The 12747-nt window shown below is 40.0% G+C and overlaps 1 protein-coding gene across 2 annotated transcripts in view; it reads left to right on the forward strand.

Annotated features, from left to right (window-relative positions):
- The window catches only part of SOX6 (SRY-box 6), a 458732-nt gene that overhangs the window by 419985 nt on the left and 26000 nt on the right, over window positions 1-12747 (forward strand). The window lies entirely within an intron of this gene.

The following is a 12747-nucleotide window of genomic DNA, read 5'->3' on the forward strand; positions in this document are numbered from 1 at the left end:
TACTTCACCTATCTTGGGTCTCAGCTAAAGTCCTTCTTTAGCTTCAGGGATGGAATCCTTTCTATTATCCCTTTTACTGGCAGTATTTGTCCCAAGACCCTAATCCCCAGAAAACACATGAAGACATTTCAAAGCAGCATCTGAACTGGGCATAGCTTCCGGTGATATTTGGCCATTCCAGGCAGTTCAGAACCCCCGGCACGAGCACTAGGATAGGTAGTGTCAGATGTTAGGAGGCACCTCAGAGGGTTTCCAGAAGACAGACTTTTCATACCAGTAGGAGAGACTAATGTTTAGTGATAATCCTTGGGACAAGGTATTAAAATAAACTCTGGTGTGTGTGTGGGGTGTGTGTGTGTGTGTGTGCAAACATTTATTAAGCACTTATATGCTACAGAATGTGCTATGTTTTCACATACATACTATGTTTTTTATTTACACCTCATACAATTCTGTAAAGAAAGTATTATTATTTTTCCCATTTTATAGAAGAGAAAATTAAGGCTGAGAGTAATTAAGTAACTTGCCACAGGTCACACAGCTAATAAGTGCAGAGCTGCGAATTGATACCAGGCAGCCTTGGCTCTAGTACCCCAGCTCTTAAATACTGTGCTATACTGCACGCCCTATTACATAGATATATATGTGATGCCTTCATTCTTTGAACAAACCTCTTGTGACCTTCCTCAGAATGGCCCATTTCCTCTTCCCTAAATATAGCAAGTCATGCCCTACACCAGCTCTCCTGTTACTCTGTCACACGTAGCAGCAGTGCCTGCTGAGTGTAATGGTAGAAGGGCTGTTGTGGCCCAGGAGCTTAAGGAGCATGTGCAAAGCTCCCTTCAGAAGCTTGCCCAGCATTGCCATTGAGACCTCATGTGCTTTTGGGGGACTGTGAGTTCATGAATGGAGTCAAGTTACATGCTCTGATTCGGACAGAAGCCGATGCCTTTGTGAGGACTGCTGGGATGGGTAGTTGCCTTCTGCTGACTTCAGAGTATTTCCTGGAGTCTGCTCAAGTGTGAGCTGACTGCAAAGCCTGCTGGAGTTACAGTTCATATTAAAGTCAGAGTAGATAGCAGACACATAGAATACTTACTCCATGTTGCTCCTTTCCCTTAGCAGAAAGAGTAAGGGGACTGAAGTGAAAGGAGAGCTAAAACATTTATAAGCTCCTTGTGTCAGCTTGTATTCTTAAAAGCAAGCAAACAAGCAAGCAAACAACTGTTAGGTGCTACTGTGTACCAGTCCCTGAACTAGACAGACTAGACACTGGATAACCAAAGGAAACAAAACAGACATGTTCCTGACCTCTTGGGGTTTAAAGTCTAGTGAAGAAAGACAGAAGAATAAAAGGAAAATGCACACATACATACAGACAGACATAATTATCATTGAGAAAAGTACTAAAAAGGTGAAGACTTCTTTGTGCCCCACGGAGATCCAGAGTGAAAGCTCCGAGGAGAGCTCAATGACAGGTGCGTTTGGTGGCTGCAGCCCAGAATGCCACTCCTTCTCAGTCCATACATGATTGTTTCCATGTTTCCTCTGGCTTTGAACAGAAAAAGTTAACTTTTTTTCAGCTTTATTGAGATATAATTGATATATAACTCTGTGTAGATTTAAGGTGTACAATGTGATGATTTCATACGTGTATGTAATAGAAATTGATTACCACAATAGGGTTAGCCAACACATCTGTCACATGACATAGTTATCTTTTTTTTGTGTGTGTGAGAAAATTTAAGATCTACTCCCTTGACAACTTCATATGTATAATACAGTATTGTTAATTATAGTCACCATACTGTACATTAGATCCCCAGAGGTCATTCATCTTACTACTGGAGTTTGTAACCTTTGACTAAGGTCTATCCACTCTCCCCAGACCCCAGCCCCTGGCAACCACCATTCTACTCTCTGTGTCTATGAGTTTGGCCTCTTTCAATTTCACATGTAAGTGAGATCATACAGTATTTATCTTTTTCTGCCTGCCTTATTTGACTTAACCTCATGTCTTCAAGGCCCATCACGCTGTTGCAAATAGCAGGGTTTCCTTTTTTATGGATGAATAACATTCTACTGTATCTATATCACATTTTCTTTTTTCTAAAATGATTTTTTAAAAAATATATTTTAATGATTTTTTACAGAAAGGAAGGGAGAGGTAGAGAGTTAGAAACATCAATGAGAGAGAACCATCGATCAGCTGCCTCCTGCACACCTCCTACTGGGGGTGTGCCTGCAACCAAGGTACATGCCCTTGACCAGAATCGAACCTGGGATCCTTCAGTCTGCAGGCCAACACTCTATCCACCAAGCCAAACCAGTTAGGGCTCACATTTTCTTTATTCATTCATCTGTCAGTGTACACTTAAGTTCTTTCCATGTCTTGGCTATTGTAACACAGAACAGCAATCTTTTTTAAAAATTTATTTTTATTTGTATTGATTTCAGAGAGGAAGGGAAAAGGGGGGAGAGAGAGAGAGAGAGAGAGAGAGAGAGAGAGAGAGAGAGGTAAGAGAGAGAGAGAGAAGCATTAATGATGAGAGGGAATCATTGATTGGCTGCCTCCTGCACACCAGATCAAACCTGCCATGTGCCCTGATCGGAATCGAACCCTGACCTCCTGGTTCATAGGTCGATGCTCAACCACTGAGCCACGCTGGCTAGGCGCAGAACAGGTACTCTGCCCTCGATCCACTTCTACCCCATACTCCTGTAGGGCTTCTGAGGTGACTAAAGTAAGTCAGCCTGGGAAATCAGCCCTGTTCCATCCCAGCTTCTGTGGAAAACGTCTGCCCATCATGAAAACGCCAATATCACTTAGTAAGCAACTTGTAGACCTGCTCCACAGCTCTGAGCATAGGAGCTGCAAGGGAAAGGTCATCGAAACAGGCAGCTGTGCGTGTGTATTAACCACTCATCAAAATCAAATGACAAAACGATAAGCCAGGAAAACAGAAATTAAAAATATAAAAGGCAAATGCCTTCAAAATTTTATTTTTAAAGTCCAGCTGTTATTTGGCTTGAATATGACAAGACAGCATTTCTTGTTCACCGTGATATTTATAAAACTACAAATTCATTGGTGCTGGGGGTTTAGGAAACACGTTTAAGGTCTTGTTATTCTTTGAAGCAGTTGAAGGCTTCATATGTTTTGAGCAACAAAATTGGTTAGCTCTTATATGGGACATGCAAGGAGGAGAGGTCTCTATTAGCTGAGACTGTCACCATGTATTAAGAATGACAAACAGCCCTAACTGGTTTGGCTCAGTGGATAGAGCGTCGGCCTGCGAACCGAGGGGTCCCAGGTTCGGTTCCGGTCAAGGGCATGTACCTTGGTTGTGGGCACATCCCCAGTGGGGAGTGTGCAGGAGGCAGCTGATTGATGTTTCTCTCTCATCAATGTTTCTAACTCTCTATTCCTCTCCCTTCCTCTCTTTGAAAAAATCAATAAAATATATATTTAAAAAAAGAAAGACAAACAGCTGTTTAACTTTTTATAGACTTTTCATATAGCATTTTCCCTCACCTTGTTCTCCTAAGGCAAGAGTGCAATTCTTATCCCAACTCTCCTAATTTCAAGGTTGCAAAGTACAGTAGAAAGGGCTCTAGTCCAATTATTGGGATATTTGGAATTAAGCTCTTTTGCTAAATAATGGCAAACAACGGACTAATTCCTCTGGGTTTAAGTTTTTATCTTTTATTTTTATTATATTATTTATTTTTATTTTATTTTTTGGATCACCATTTATCCCTTCCATGCTCTTTTCACTTCCACCTTCCCTCCACTACTACCCTCAACACCCCCCGCGCCCCCACACACACACATACACACCACCACCACCACCACCACCACCAGCACCAGTACTGTCTGCCTGCTCTCTATGAGTCTGTCTCTATTTTGCTTGGTAGTTCAGTTTGTTCATTAAATACCACATATGAGTGAAATAATATGGTACATTTTTTATCTTTTAAAAGAGGTATGTTGAGTTCCATTATCTCCACGGTCCCTTCCAAACCCAAGATGTCATTAGGGTATTCATAAAACAGAGTGTATGTTTCCTATAAGAAAGGTAGTCTTTCCACACTACTTCCACGTAGTCCCCCCCCCCCCCCAGAAAAATAAAAGAGGAGATCGGTATCTTCAGGAGTACATGTGCCACTTGCTGAATCAGGTTTTCAAGTCCATAGATCTTGTCTTCTTGTTTATGAGATCACTTCAGTAGCATTTCCCAAATACCTTTCACATACCTTTCACATACGGGCACCCTCACATTTCTCTTCCCATCTTCCCCCAGCAGCATTCCTTGTGGTTTACCTTCATTTTTATATTCTTTTCCTTTTTCTCATACCTGGGGTTGCTAAGAGGGACACTTTCCTTTTTTCCCATTTGTTTTGTTTTGCAGAATAGTTTGGGTACAAAAACGTTCTTGTAACTCCTACTTTAATTCTCAAATTCAATTGCTGTGCCCCAGCCTCTAGTGGGAATAGTGCAGTGTGAGCACTGAAATGGATGAGCTCTGATCAGGACTGTCATTGGCCAGACTTTCGGACCCTGGGCAGACTTTCGGACCCTGGGTTGGAACTGTAATGATGTTGTCTCCATGTATTAAAAACTTGCGTTGATTAGAATGGAAATGGGTATGTGAACCAAGAATAGCCACTTTTAGAACTGTTGCTCTCAGATTCTCAGATTTGCTTAGGAGGGTTTTATAGATTTGTACTGAATTTGTGAATTGGATTCCAGCCAAGATGGCCTTGAGCCTTCTGAAAGCTTCATTTGTTTTTAATGTTTTTTTGGTGAACTTCTGATTGCTTCTCAGTTTTATATTTCAGAATAACTTTGTTATTGTCAACTTAAGCTCTCTGTTTATAGACAAATAACAGAGACTGCAACTTTTCCTCTTTTTCCTTAAAAATGCACTATTTAATATGAATGTCTTCTCTTACAAATCCTGCTTACCCTTTGATCCATCCTCTGGGAACTCTTTGAAGCTTTTTTCATTCCCTTCCCCTGCCCTGGATCCTTACTCCTGGTAGAAAAGGGAGGTTGACTCCATGATACACGGCTCATTCAAGGCAGCAGAGGCATAATCTAGGGTGGGATTTAAAGGCTGCAACTATTTACACTTTGGAGTGAAAGGCTCTCTATTAGCTCAGGCCCCAGAATACACTGCTTCACGCTGCAACCCTTAGATTCTCAGAATCACAGTAGAGACATCATCAAAGTTTTAGTTCCAGCCAAGAAATCCTGTGTTATATTCCTGACCAGTGTTCATCTTATTTCTGTTCAGATGCCTCTAATCGTCCAGTGACTGAAAACTGATTACTTCCTGAGAAGATCTTTCCAGTACTAATTATTAATTCTTTGTTATTTACAGCCCAAATTTGCCTCTGCTTCCATTTAACTCCTACCCATTGCTTCTAATCTGACTTCTGGATTCCAACATAATAGAACTTATCATTTTCCCACATGATACTCCTTCAGATATTTGCACAAGGACTAGGAGACTTAAATTCCAGTTGTTTCACCATAAGCAAGTCTCTTTCCCTGAGCTTTCTCGTCTGTAGGTGGGGAAGCTGGGCTAGGTGATTTCCAGTTGACAGTCTTTTTTAACTATCTTATTTCATTTCCAAGTAATTGAAAACATTTACCTATAAGTCCAGTAGAATGTAGCAAGTATTAATTAAAGACCACACCATCTTTTAAATAAATGAAATTGATATAGAAATATGGCAGTGGCAAGATGTCTTTGCCCAAGAAGGTATCTAAGCACTAAAGTATATACCAGGAATAAAATATGGGGAATTGTACACATTCAAAGAAAAGACTCATGCCCTGGCAAGCAAGCTCAGTGGTTAGAGCATCGGCCTGAGAACCAAAGGGTCCCAGGTTCAATTCCAAGTCAAGGACATGTACCTGGGTTGCAGGTTCCCCACCCCAGTTAGGGAGCGTGCAGGAAGCAACCAATTGATGTGCCTCTCTGACATCAATGTGTCTCTCTCTCTCCTCTCCCCACTCCTCCCTCACTTCCACTCCCTCTAAAATCAATAGAAAAAATGTCCTCCAGTGAGGATTAACAAAAACAAATAAAAATAAAAAATAAAAGACCAGGTAAGTCTGAAGAGAGCACTAACCAGAGCTGTGCTATGGGCTTATGGGTCTGACCTTTCTTAACTGCCTAAAACCGTGTTTCCAAGCATGTCAGAGAAATGAATAGGCAAAGCAGTCTCCATGGAACCAGCAGGCTGGGGTCTGAAGCCAGGATAGGTAGCCAGGGAGGCCCAGGACACAATGAAGACTGAGTAACAGCCACGCAGGCTGGGAGATAAGCAGCGTTCCCAAAGCCCTTGGCTCTGGACTAACTCTGTTGTATGAGTATCACAAAAATGTATTTTACTGTGGATATAAACAGTTTTAGAGGATCCTGTGCACCAGTTTATATCAGCACTACATATAAAGTGCAGCTCTCTTAAACAAGCAAATAAACTTCTCTTAAAGATATATATTTGCTGTGTCTTAAAAGCTCCCAAATAACTTTTAATGTTGGTGGAAAACAATTTCCATTGAACTCTCCAAAGTGATGGATAGTCCTGATGGGGCAAGTGCATGAAATGTCAAGATTCTTGTGTGACTCCATCCCCTAATACTCTATAAAGGGAACTCCATCTGCTTCTCAGAGTTGCTTACGCCAGAAAGCCTAATCAAAGACTCAGACTCTCGTTAGTGAGGAACCCAGCCCTGCCCAGTAGCTGGTTTTCATTGAACTGCCTTCTCTAAAGGAGTATCAGTGACAGTGTATATAATCAACACACACACACACACACACACACACACACACACACACGAAAACATCTATTTTCTGACTGCATATCCTCTACCCTGGAGAAGAAACACTTGTCTGTGCCATTGCTGAATCACACAGAAGTACTTCCCCATCTTGCTATAGCAATTGGGCGAGAAAAGATTAACACTATCTACCATGAAAATTAGACTCAAGACAAGAGCAGCCAACATCTGTTCCCAGTGGGACTGTAAAATTGGTCCATGCTTCCTCAGCAGTAGGTATGTTTGCTTCCCATACCAACACATTAGAATAAACCCTAGCCCCTGGAGGCCTGTCTCCATGTTTGGAGTGACTGCATAGTTTTTGAGGTATTGACCCTGTCCCAGAGTCCTCCTCTCTTGGCAGCAAGAGCCACCTCACTTCCCATCTGCAGGCTATAGAATTCAGCCCAACCTTAGGTTGGTAGGATTTAAAGAATCATGCCAATTTGGAGTGCTCTTTAATTCTCTCTGCTTAAGGTCAGGATTGGGGTTGAGAGCCACCATCCCTCCTCCCCTTCAAGCTATGTTAACCGTGCTTCTAACTTATTCCAAAAAGTCAAGAATCCATTGGCATTTGCATTATACTATAGACTGTTGCATTTAGGAATAGACTATAAAAGTAACTCTAAACTAAAACTTTTAATATGGACAGAAGAATTCCATAAGAATTTCAATATATTCAACCATTTAAAATTTATACTAAATATACAAATTTCAGTTTACTGGTATATATATATATATATATATATATATATATATATGTCTATATGTGCGTATACATGGTTTATATACTTTCATGACAGAGAAATCACTTAATGCAGCTTTCAATATAAGCTCACTTTTCACTGGGAAGGTTGATCCTATGTAGGATAAAATGAAAAAGGATAATGCTAGTCCATGCTGCAGAGTAGCAGAACTGTTATTGTGAGAGAAAGAAAAAACAACTGTCCACTGTCCCTTGCCTTAATTTGTTACTGTCTTATAGTAAACTAGAGGCCCGGTGCATGAATTCATGCACTAGTGGGGTCCCTTGGCCTGGTCTGTGGATCAGGCTAAAACCGGCTCTCTGACATTACCCAAGGGGTCCCAGAATGTGAGAGGGTGCAGGCCAGGCCGAGGGACCCCACTGGTGCACAATCAGGGCCGGGGAGAGACACGGGAAGTTGGCCAGCTGGGGAGGGACCATGGGAGGGCTCCAGGGTATGTCCCGCCCATCTCACTCAGTTCTGATCATCCGGAGCATCTGCCCTCTGGTGGTCAGTGCACATCATAGCAAGCGGTTGAGCAGCTTTAGCATATTAGGCTTTTATTATATAGGATAACCCTAATCATTTGTTATTCCAATAAATCCTTCAGAAAAAGCTGATCCATAAATGTATAAGCTAATGGTCCTTTACTATTGTTGTTGTTCAGACTGAGAAGTTTAGTCTGGTTACAGTTCTCACATGTGGGAAGTGAGATGTGAGGTGGTCTCTCTTGGTTGGGTCTTATGCATATTTAATACATTTTAGTTCTACTTTTAAAAAAAATATTTCAAACCCTACAAATAATAGCTTTCAAATACTTTCGCCAGATTCTCAGGGCAAAAACATTTTGGTGGACCATAAAATTGAGTTGGTTTCCCAAAATCCTTGAGCCATCTCCTTTTAATATTGTCTATTTCTGTATTCCCAACCGAATAAAAGATTACTTTATACTGCACCTATGATCTACATCTCTCATTGTAATAAAAGGCAGATTCCCTAGAATAAATGAAATGAAATGAAGAAAAGAGACCAACTACATTAATTTTGATAATAGTTTTTAAAGCTAGAAGGCTAGTCAGCCAGCAGAGACAATGAGGCCAAGGCAGTTGATGAGATAAGTATGGAAACAAGACAATGGATTTAGTGGTATCTTTGTTAACCAACACTGAGATCTGCTTCATCTTGGTTTGTGCTTCTTAATTTCATGTAGAGTCTCGGGTAGTGAATTGAGTTGGATAAAGCCAGAAGCTGCTGAGCCACATGAATTATTTAGTCCCCCAGCTTTTCACCAGCCTCTGTCTTCTCCCAGGGAATCGACTTGAATCTGAGCCTGGTTCTCTGAAAACTTAGGAAGCCAGACCTATTATTGTCTTATTTCATCCACAGTAGTCTCTGGTTCAGATGTAAACGCTGCCTTTTCGCCTGGTTCAACAGCTTGTAAGCCTTCCTCCTGTGCATACAAATACCAAATAGATAGTAAGTGGAGTATTTGATGTTCTCTGTTTCTTTCGGGCCATTAAAATAAAGAATCACATAAGTTATCCCAGTTGCCCTTGGATCCTATAGTTGAAACAAGGTAAAGGGCTCTGTGTAAAACAAATACAACTTGAGAATCTTTAAAAAAAAAAAAAAGTAAACACAGGAACCAAAACTGAAAGCAAGAGACTCTTGAAAACACTGACTGGTATATCACTGGTTAGAATTTCCTTCATTTTGCAAAGCCATGAGCCACATGCATCAGCTCACCACAAAGTCATTAAGCCTTTTTAAGCTCAGATGAAAAACATTAACAAATACCACAAAAGGCTTTAGTATGGCCCCTTTGTTCATTCACATATGGCACTTTATAACTCCTGCGCCACTCCGGTCGTGTGTTTGTTTAAGCTGCCTCCATCAGGCTGGTCCTGAAAGAACAAAAGACATCTTGAGCAATCCTAAGCAGGAAATGGGCTAATCTAAACATGGTTTGTGACACTTTAAGTAGAATAGAAAGGGGAGGGATTGATTAGTCATTAATGTCCAATTGGCTCCATATGGATGTTGCAATAATAAAGCCCCCTTTTTTTTTCAGAGCAGTAGCAGAGTTATTGAATTAGAGGTTTATGTTTCCTTAGAGCTGACCTTAGGGAATTCCCTTTTGGTTCTTCTTGTTGATCTTTTAAGAGAATGGAGTTTCCAATAGGAAAAAATAGAAGCCTTATTCACAATAACACTTGCTCCTAATCCTGCAACCAAGGAATGCATTAATTTAGCATCGTTTCAGTCCCTGCTATAATTTCAATTCTGAGTGCTTTTCTTTGCATGCTCTTGCATCTCTGGTGGGACAGTATTTCAGTGACCGATTAGATAGTGGCATGAACTTCATAACTGGTAATGGGCTCCTCTAATGTGCTTAGCTGTGCAGGGAAATGGCATCCTTACAGGGGGAAAGTAATGTTCCAGCCAAGGAACCGTGGGCTTTAAAACTCAGACTTATTTCAGATCCCTGAATGGGGGCTGGGGTAGCTTTGGGGTAGGAGAAATGCACCATATGGGGAGTGAGAGACGAGGTTCTGGGTCTGGCCTGCTGCTTAGTAACAGTAATCAGCAACTGGTTATTTCAGGAGAAGGTAACATAACTCTCTGAACCTTGGTTTCTTCATTTATAAAATGGGACAAATATATCTACCCTCCCACCCATTTCAAAGAATTATAAAGAGGATTAAAGAAATGTATTTACTGAAAGCACTTTGTAAATATTATTATATGTGAAAAAATGGCAAAACTGAAGCTGTCCTACTTTGGGCACATCATGAGAAGGTAGGGTTCTTTGGAAAACACAGCAGTGCTCAAGAGAATAGAAGGCAGCTGGAGAAAAGGAAGACCAAATATGAGAGGGATTAACTCCATAAAAGAAGCCATAGGAATGCGTCCACGGGAGCTGAGCAGGGCTGTTGAGGACAGAATATTGTGGACATCACTCTTTATAAGGGATACCAGGAGTCAGAGCCGACTTAACAGCATGTAACACAACATACCTAGTGTTTCTATCCTATAAATTGATTTTTTGACCTAGTGTAGTCGAAAAGGTAAACTGCTCTTTAAAGAGACATGTCTGTTTCCAAAGTGTTCTCTCTTTCTTTCCCCTTTCCTTTCCTTTCCTTTCCTTTCCTTTCCTTTCCTTTCCTTTCCTTTCCTTTCCTTTCCTTTCCTTTCCTTTCCTTTCCTTCCTTTCTCTCTCTCTCTCTCTCTCTCTCTCTCTCTCTCTCTCTCTCTCTCTTTCTTTCTTTTTTCATCTATCTATTATCTACCTACCTACCTACCTACCTATCTCTCTAGTTTATTCAGTGAATTTCTTGGTATAGATAAGTTCAATACTTGAGGTAAGTAGGATATTTGTTTGTAGTGGAATTAAAGAACCTTAAGATAAAAACAGGGAAATGATAATTAGCCTATGGCTTTCCCCCACATTGGACAAATGAAGAATTTACACCTTAATCAAAGTACCATAAGTAATGCATCTTTTGTTTTTGCTCCACTAGTGTCTATTCTTTCACCAATCTTCAGCTCAGAAAAACTGCACCTTCCATATTTTGCATTCACCTTCTTTAAATGATGACACTTGCTAACCCATCTAGCTAATCCTATATAATAATAGGGTAATATGCAAATTGACCCTAAAGGCATCTCCTGCCTCCTCGGCAGTGCTAAGGATGTCCAACTGTGGCTTAGGCCTGGGGCCTAAGGCGGCAGGTGGACATTCCCAAGGGGTCCCAGACTGTGAGAGGGCACAGGCTGGACAGAGGAAACCCTCCCCCCCCACCCCAGTGCACCACTAGTCTTTTATAAAAAGCATAAAGAACAAACCATACTCTTCAACCCTGGCATCCCTTCTTCTCTGAAGATGAACACTTCATTTCCCTAATGATTAAGGTTCTGGCTCAAACATGAAATATATTTTTCTGTCAAGTAAATTACTAGGATAGCCAAATTGGTTACTTTGTTTTGGTTTGTTTTTTTTTTACAAGAAGAAATCAAATTTGAATTCTAAGCAGCCATCTTATAATGAAAGTAAGCTCACATTCTGGCAGGAAGCAGGAATGCAAAGTTTGCAGAACTTCCATAATTATAGACAGATAGCTGTCAGCCATGTCTACAACATACTGAATTAGGCCTCCATAATATTAAGATAGATTTGGTAGGATAAACATGGTGAAACAATCTGATGTGTGTAATATTAATACCGTTGTTAACTGTTTGTGTCCCTTTCTGAAATTCCTTCATCTTCAACATTTTTGTTTCTGATGCACTCCCTATCATTATCTATTAACCCAAATAAGGGCCTATCAAATCTATCTAACTCTTTCCAAAATCCCACAGGAGAAAATCAACTATTCTGTTGATAGACTGAAGTAGTCTAAAATACTGTGATTGTCAAGTAACCCAGTGATATATATTCATGTCTCTTTTCATTAATAAGCTTCTTTTCCCTTTTTAATGGTTCTTTTTATAAAAAGAGACCATCTTTTTGAGTTCACAGTGGCCTGAATATACCATACACTCAGGTCAACAGAAAAGAGAATCTTTCCAAAAAGATCACTTTTGTTTGGTTGGTTTTCTGTTTTATTTTCATTCTATCTTTATTTTTAAACTAAGAATTAAAACAGTTTTATTTTGAATAGTATCCCATTATATGTATATAACACACTTTATTTATTCTCCAATTATTTTCCATCTTTGGTTATTATGAATAAAACTACAATGATATTCTTATATAAATTTATTTCTTAAAAACTGTTTTCATTTGTTTTGGGTGAGTACCTCAGAGTAGAATTGCTGGATGTATTTTTCTTTATAATAAACTGCCAAACTGTTTTCCAAAATGGTTATGCCAATTCACACCAATACATTAGAGTCCCAGTTGCTCTATCTACCTGCCAATATTTAATGTAGTAAGCCATGTTAGCGGGTGGGAAATGGTATATCATTGTTGTTTAAAGTTGCATTTTCCCGATTACTAATAATATGGATTTCCATTTCAAGTACTCATTGGTCATAACTGTATTTTCTTCTGTGAAGTGTTTATTCCAGACTTCTACACATTTTTAAATTAGATTATTTTGTTTGTTTGTGTGAAGATCTTTACAACAAAAGAAACCATCAACAAAACAAAAAGAAAGTCCGCTG

This window comes from Myotis lucifugus, unplaced genomic scaffold (assembly GCF_000147115.1).
Source record: "Myotis lucifugus unplaced genomic scaffold, Myoluc2.0 scaffold_124, whole genome shotgun sequence".
NCBI lineage: Eukaryota > Metazoa > Chordata > Mammalia > Chiroptera > Vespertilionidae > Myotis > Myotis lucifugus.